At 36.8% G+C, this 7,926-nt stretch overlaps 1 long non-coding RNA gene across 1 annotated transcript; it reads right to left on the reverse strand.

Moving 5' to 3' along the window:
* Positions 1-611: 611 nt before the first annotated feature.
* LOC110441155 lies at positions 612-4,993 on the reverse strand. Its single transcript, XR_002461836.1, has 3 exons — positions 4,966-4,993; positions 1,394-1,525; positions 612-722 (listed from the first exon to the last, which is right to left on the reverse strand). It is a non-coding gene; the product is annotated as an uncharacterized LOC110441155 (long non-coding RNA).
* Between the last annotated feature and the right edge of the window lie 2,933 nt (positions 4,994-7,926).

Here is a 7,926-nt window from a genome sequence, read left to right on the forward strand (position 1 = left end):
ATCTAACCGATACTAGTGGTGTTGTCCCACTATCTAACCACTACTTGTAGTGTTGTCTCACTATCTAACCAATACTTGTGGTGTTGTCCCACTGTCTAACCAATACTAGTGGTGTTGTCCCACTATCTAACCAATACTTGTAGTGTTGTCCCACTATCTAACCAATACTTGTGGTGTTGTTCCACTATCTAACCGATACTAGTGGTGTTGTCCCACTATCTAACCAATACTTGTGGTGTTGTCCCACTATCTAACCAATACTTGTTGTGTTGTCCCACTATCTAACCNTCCCACTATCTAACCTATACTAGTGGTGTTGTCCCACTATCTAACCAATACTAGTGGTGTTGTCCCAATATATTACCACTACTAGTGGTGTTGTCCCAATATCTTACCACTACTAGTGGTGTTGTTCCACTATCTAATCAATACTTGTGGTGTTGTCCCACTATCTAATCAATACTAATTTATCATGTCCCCTTGGTTCATTATAAACATGGTTTACTGATTATAGCACTAATTTAGCATGTCCCCTGGGTTCATTATAAACATGGTTTACTGTCATTAACTGTGGTTAATATTTCAATGTATTAAATAATGCTTACCATCGAGTTTTTTCGTATTTTTTCCACAACAGACAAGGATCACCAGGATGATCACAATGACCAGCGTAAGGACAGGTAAGACAAAACCAGCGACAGCTAAGGCAAAGCCGACAGTCACTGTAATGAAACAACGGATGATTAAAAAAGATAACTTTGTACATTTACAAATCAATAATGATTTCTATATTTAACAAACAATACACTCATGTCAGGAAGCATAGGTCACAGTGAGGTCAGAGTGACATACTTCCTGCACTACGCTATCCCAAGATTACCTTGTACACCAAATATGGTTACTCCAGGTGAAATAGTATAGAAAATATGCCCCTGACAATTTTTTTCAAAAGTAAATGTCCAAGGTCAAGTCATAGGCTACAGTGACCTAATTCTTGCACTTTCGCCATCAGAAAATGTCCTTGTACAACAAATCAGATATGTCCCGGACAAACTTCTCGGATGACAGGACGAGATGGCAGAAGGAAGAAGGGCAGAATAATAGACAGAGATCAAACATATAGTCCCCCCCCGGGAACTGATGGGGGACTAATAAGTGAGTATTTGTCCTTTTTTATCTGAAACTATTAAGAATATGGCTGCTTGAATAATGCAAGGAGTGTATTATCGAAGTTCTATTTTTAGCGACAGTGACCTTGACTTTGGCTCGATCACACCAGCTTTCAATGGATGGACAAACGGAGACAGACAGACAGATGACCACTGTCTTTATGCCTAGGATGTGGTTTAGAGCTACTGATTGAAAGGTCTGCTAGCACTTTTTGACATCTTACCTGAGTTTGACGAGGATACGCTGTCATCACAGGTGTCACAAATGATCAGACCGACGATACAAAGTATAAATCCAATCACAGACACCACTGTTGCAATGATTGTTGCCGTAAAGCACCATGTTACACTGTACTCTGAAATTTCCAAACAAAAAATATTCAAACGGATTGTCGGTTTAAAAATGAAAATATTACTAAATTTGTACAAAAAGGACTTTTAGAAATATGCTTGTGCTAAAGGCAAGTAATTATATAAGGATATATTGAGGTTAAAGGTATTTAAAGTAAGGATATCTGAGGGTAAATGTATCATAAAGTAGGGACATCTGGAGGTTAAATGTATTATAAAATAAGGATATCTGGAGCGTAAAGGTATTATAAAGTAGGGACATCTGGAGGTTAAAAGTATTATAAAATAATGATATCTGGAGCGTAAAAGTATTATAAAGTAGGGACATCTGGAGGTTAAAAGTATTATAAAATAAGGATATCTGGAGCATAAAAGTATTATAAAGTAGGGACATCTGGAGGTTAAAAGTATTATAAAATAAGGATATCTGGAGCGTAAAAGGTATTATAATACAGGGATATCTGGAGGGTAAATGTGTTATAAGGTAGGGATATCTGGAGGGTAAAGGTATTATAAAGAAGGGATATCTGGAGGTTAAATGTATTATAAAATAAAGATATCTGGAGGTTAAATGTATCATAAAGTAAGGATATCTGGAGGTGAGATGTATTATAAAATAATGATATCTGGAGCGTAAAGATATTATAAAGTAGGGACATCTTGAGGTTAAAAGTATTATAAAATAAGGATATCTTGAGCGTAAAAGTATGATGAAGTAGGGACATCTGGAGGTTAAAAGTATTATAAAATAAGGATATCTGGAGCGTAAAGTTATTATAAAGCAGGGATATCTGGAGGTTAAAGGTATTATAAAGTAGGGATATCTGGAGGGTAAAGGTATTATTAAATAAGGACATCTGGAGGGTAAAGGTATTATAAAATAAAGATATCTGGAGCGTAAAGGTATTATAAAGCAGGGATATCTGGAGGTTAAATGTATTATAAAAGTAGGGATATCTGGAGGGTAAAGATATTATAAAGCAGGGACATCTGGAGGTTTTAAGTATTAAAAAATAAGGATATCTGGAGCGTAAAAGTATTATAAAGTAAGGACATCTGGAGGTTAAATGTATTATAAAATAAGGATATCTGGAGCGTAAAAGTATTATAAAGTAGGGACATCTGGAGGTTAAAAGTATTATAAAATAAAGATATCTTGAGGTTAAATGTATTATACAATAAAGATATCTGGAGCGTAAAGGTATTATAAAGCAGGGACATCTGGAGGTTAAAAGTATTATAAAATAAAGATATCTTGAGGTTAAATGTATTATAAAATAAAGATATCTGGAGGTTAAATGTATTATAAAATAAAGATATCTTGATGTTAAATGTATTATAAAATAAAGATATCTGGAGCGTAAAGGTATTATAAAGCAGGGATATCTGGAGGTTAAATGTATTATAAAATAAAGATATCTGGAGGTTAAATGTATTATAAAATAAGGATATCTGGAGCGTAAAGGTATTATAAAGCAGGGACATCTGGAGGTTTTAAGTATTATAAAATAAGGATATCTGGAGCGTAAAAGTATTATAAAGTAAGGACATCTGGAGGTTAAATATATTATAAAATAAGGATATCTGGAGCGTAAAAGTATTATAAAGTAGGGACATCTGGAGGTTAAAAGTATTATAAAAAAGGATATCTGGAGGGAAAAATATTATAAAGTAGGGATATCTGGAGGGTAAATGTATTATAAAGTAGGGATATCTGGAGTAAAGGTATAATAAAGTAGAGATACCTGGAGGGTAAATGTATTATAGAGTAGGGATATCTGGAGGGTAAATGTATTATAAAGTAGAGATATATGGAGGTTAAGTGTATTATAAAGCAAGTGGTCCAGAGGGCCTGTATCGCTCACCTGGATATCTCAATAATCATGGCAAAATATTCTCCAAATGAGATCCAAGGGAAATCCAAGGCAAATCCTTGTAGCATATCTGTATTAGATTTTTCATGCCCAGCAATTTTATGTATGGTTATGGGTTGGACATCTCAACTGTTTCTAAGCTGTGACTCAGAAACTAGGTCCCTTAAGGGTTGTGGCCAGACCCCAGGATCAATGGGGATCTCAACCGTTTTAAAGTGATGACCCAGGGACTATGTCTCCAAGGGTGGACCCATAACCTAGGACCATCCTGGAAGCAAATGTGCATTCTTCTGTCTATACTCAGCAATTGTATATATGGTTATACGGTTTCCAAGTAATGAACTTTTTTTGGCCCCACCCCTTAGCCGGGGGGTCAGCCCCACCATTTGTTCACTTTTGAATCCCTGTCTCCCATGAATGCTTTTGATCAAATAAAATTGAAATCCAGTGGATAGTTCTACAGAAGAAGTCGTTTATAGCAATAAAGCCAAATTGCCCCCTTTTGGCCCCGCCCCTCAGCCCCCTGGGGGGTCAGCCCAAACATTTGTACAATTTTGAAACACCACCACCTAGGGATGCTTCCAGTCACGTATGGATGATATCCATCACTTAGTTCCAGAGAAGAAGTCGCTTAAAGCAATATAGCCAAATAACCCAATTTGATGGCCCCGCCCCTCAACCTCCTGGGGGGTCAGCCCCACCATGTGTACAATTTTGAATTCCTGCCGCCCATGAATGCTTCTGATCAAATATGGTTGATATCCAGTGCATAGTTCTACAGAAGAAGTTGTTTGTAGCAATATAGCCAAATTGCCCCTATTTGGCCCCGCCACCAGCCCATGGGGGGGTCAGCCCAACCATTTGTACACTTTTGAATCCCCACCACCTAGGGATGCTACCAGTCAAATATGGTTGATATCCATCACTTAGTTCCAGAGAAGAAGTCGCTTAAAGCAATATAGCTAAATTGCCCCCTTTTGGCCCTGCCCCTTAGCTCCTGCGGTGGTCAGCCTAACTAATTGTACAATTTTGAATCACCACCACCTAGGGATGCTTCCAGTAAAGTCGTTTCAAGAAAGTGTTGACGTACGGCTGGATGACGGACGCCACAGTATGGCATAAGCTCACCTTGGTCCTTTAATTTGGATCAGGTGAGCTAATAAGGATATCTGGAGGCTAAATGTATTATAAAGTAGTGATATCTGGAGGGCATTATTAGTATCACAAAGTATTATAAGTCTTGTACCCATTTTAAACCAGAATTTATCTTTGGACTTGTATAGGGTTTTGTTGTTGTTGTTGTTTCCTCATTGTTCCAATTTGTTTAAAGTACAACACCCCTTGAGTAAGCTAAAGGCAATCTAACAGCCGTCGTTCTCTCTCAAGTCTTTTAAAATTCTGACATATTTGACTCTTTTGACATTGAAAGTGAAAATTTATTTGAACAAGCTTGAACAAATATCATAATTCACGGCCTTATGGTTGTTAAGAAGCAAATCATGACAGCCGAGCTAAAAACTTAGTTGCTTTGAGTCCAGGGTAGTTCTGGTAATGGGAAAATGTATACTTACCAAATCCTCCCTTTTTCCCACCAATTTCTGAAAAGAGAGAAAAAAAAGCATAAAGTATCCATCTGATAGTATGGTTTAACATGTCATTCTAATTTATTTGTTTGGTCAATCAAAATACTTTGTGACAGTATGGCGATTGTTAATGACATCAATAAGCCCGACTGACCCTGACACGTCATGAAATTGATAAATCATGACGTCATAAACAATAGCGTGACCCCGAACGATTGACGTAATTCTGCGCCACTTTGACATCCTGGCATCACAAATCCATGGCAGAGTGAACCAGAACTTTGAAGAAAACACTAAAAAATATCTTAACAAGAGGCCCAGAGGGCCTGCATCGCTCACTTGAATGTTTAAGTAGTCATAGCAAAGTATTCCCATTCAATTTTATACTGTACTATAAATATTTCACTTTCAAACTGTGTCGGCTCCATCTGTTGAAACTACCAGCCAAATATCATTATATGATTCTATCCTTTTTGGTTCTTCTTCAGAAGTTGTTTGAAGAGTTCGACATATTTTCCCCTGTGACCTTGTAAGTAGGTCAAGGTCATTTTCCTTCTCTAACTTTGTTGGCTTTATCTCAAGAAGCTACCTGCCAAATCTTATGAATTCATTACTTTTGGTTCTTCAAAACAAACGGTTTGAAATGTTAACCTCTGTGACCTTTAATGTAGGTTGAGGTCATTTTCATTTGCACATTTTGGTGAGCTCTATCCCAAGAAGCCACCAGCCAAATATTATGATTCTAAGCTTTCGATTATTCAGAGGTCGTTTGAAGAGTTTGAGGTATTTGACCCGTGACCCTGAAAGTAGGTCAGATCATTTCATTCAAAACCTATGTTGTACTCAATCTGAAAAAGTTACCAGCCAAATATAATGATTATAAACCTTTCAGTTCTTTAGGAGAAGTCATTTGAAGTGTTTGACAAATTTGACCCCCAATACCTTGAATGTAGGTCAAGGTCATTTTCATTCTCAAACTGTGCCTGGCTCTTTCCCATGAAGCCACCAGCCATATATGAAGATTCATTACCTTTCAGTTCTTCAGAAGAAGTTGTTTGAAGTGTTTGAAATATTTGACCCCTGTGACCTTGAAAGTAGGTCAAGGTCATTTTCATTCTTAAACTTTGTCGGGCTCTATCCTATGAAGCCACCAGCCAAATATGAAGATTCTTTACCTTTCAATTCATCAGAAATAGTTTGAAGTGTTTGACACATTTGACCCATGTGACCTTGAAAGTAGTTCAAGGTCGTTTGCTTTCTCAAACCAACGAAGGTTTCAGCCAAGTATCATGACTCTAGGCTTGTACCTTCTTCAGAAGAAGTTGTGTAAAGGAAAAGTTGACGGACGACAGACGCCACATCATGAGTTTACTTGCCATTCGGGCAGGTGAGCTAAAAATGTTGTTTCTTTTTGTGGATTTGGCTTCATGAATTAGTAGAATTAGGATTATGAACACTACTGTATTTTGAAATATGTGTCGCTGTATTGAGATGGATGATGCAATTATAATTCAAGTTTCATCACAGTATCTTTTACGATTTAAAAACTACGGCCCGGAAAGATCATATTAGAAGAACCAGAAGCGGTACCAATACAATATGTCTCCCATCGTTCAATGGGGAGACATAATAATGATGTCAACAACAAAAGGCTCACAATATTCATAGCCAATATGAATGCCATCCAAATGTGGTAGAGTTATATAGAGGCAATGCCATACCATTTTTAATATAAGAGGCCCAATGGACCTGAATCGCTCACCTGGTATTAATTTCACATTTGTAATCTTAAAAGTGGACTAAAATACAACTACAGGCAGAATATCAGTGTTTGATTCATATGAACCTATTAAAAGATTTAAACATATGACGCCTGTGACCTTGCATAACAAACAAGCTAGAAATAAGGTCGAACAGAGTTTATAGTCTTCCAACCATGCATGCTTCTAGCAAAATATCATTACCCTGGAACGTTTGGTTATAAAGAACAAATTATTTTAAAGATTTAAACATATATTGACCACTGTGACCTTGAATATGGGCGAAGGTCATTCATTTGAACAACCTGGTAGCCATTCATCCCAGCATGTTAATGGTCAAATATCATCACCCTTGGCCTTTTGATTATTAAGAAGAAGTCATTGAAAGGTTTTAAACATTTTCGACCCCTGTGACCTTGAATATATGTCAATGTCATTCATTTGAGCAAACTTGGTCGCCCTTAATCCCAGCATGTTACTGGCCAAATTAAAGCACCCTAGGACTCTCGGTCATTCATAAGAAGTTGTTTAAATGTTTTAAACATATTTGCCCCCTGTGACCTTGAATATAAATCAACTCCATTTATTTGTACAAACTTGGTAGCCTTTCATCTCAGCATGTTACTGGCCAAATATCATCACCCTAGGCCTCTTGGTTATTCAGAAGAAGTTGTTTAAAGGTTTTAAACATATTTGACCCCTGTGACCTTGAATATAAGTCAAGGTCATTCATTTGAACAAACTTGGTAGCCCTTCATTTCAGCATGTTACTGGCCAACTATTATCACCCTAGGCCTCTTGGACGGGTATCAGCCTAGAGGGTAAAGGTATTATAAAGTGAGGATATCTGGAGGTTAAATGTATTATAAAGTAGGGATATCTGGAGGTTAAATGTATTATAAAGTGAGGATATCTGGAGGTTAAATGTATTATAAAATAAAGATATCTGGAGGTTAAATGTATAATAAAGTAGGGATATCTGGAGGGTAAATGTATTATAAAGTAAGGATATTTGCAGGGTAAATGTATTATAAAGTAGTGATATCTGGAGGGTAAATGTATTATAAAGTAGGGATATATGGAGGGTAAATGTATTATTTAGTAGGGATATCTGGAGGGTAAATGTATTATATAGTAGGGATATCTGGAGGTTAAATGTATTATAAAATAAAGATATCTGGAGGTTAAA

The sequence above is a fragment of the Mizuhopecten yessoensis genome, unplaced genomic scaffold, assembly GCF_002113885.1.
Source record: "Mizuhopecten yessoensis strain PY_sf001 unplaced genomic scaffold, ASM211388v2 scaffold715617, whole genome shotgun sequence".
Classification (NCBI taxonomy): domain Eukaryota; kingdom Metazoa; phylum Mollusca; class Bivalvia; order Pectinida; family Pectinidae; genus Mizuhopecten; species Mizuhopecten yessoensis.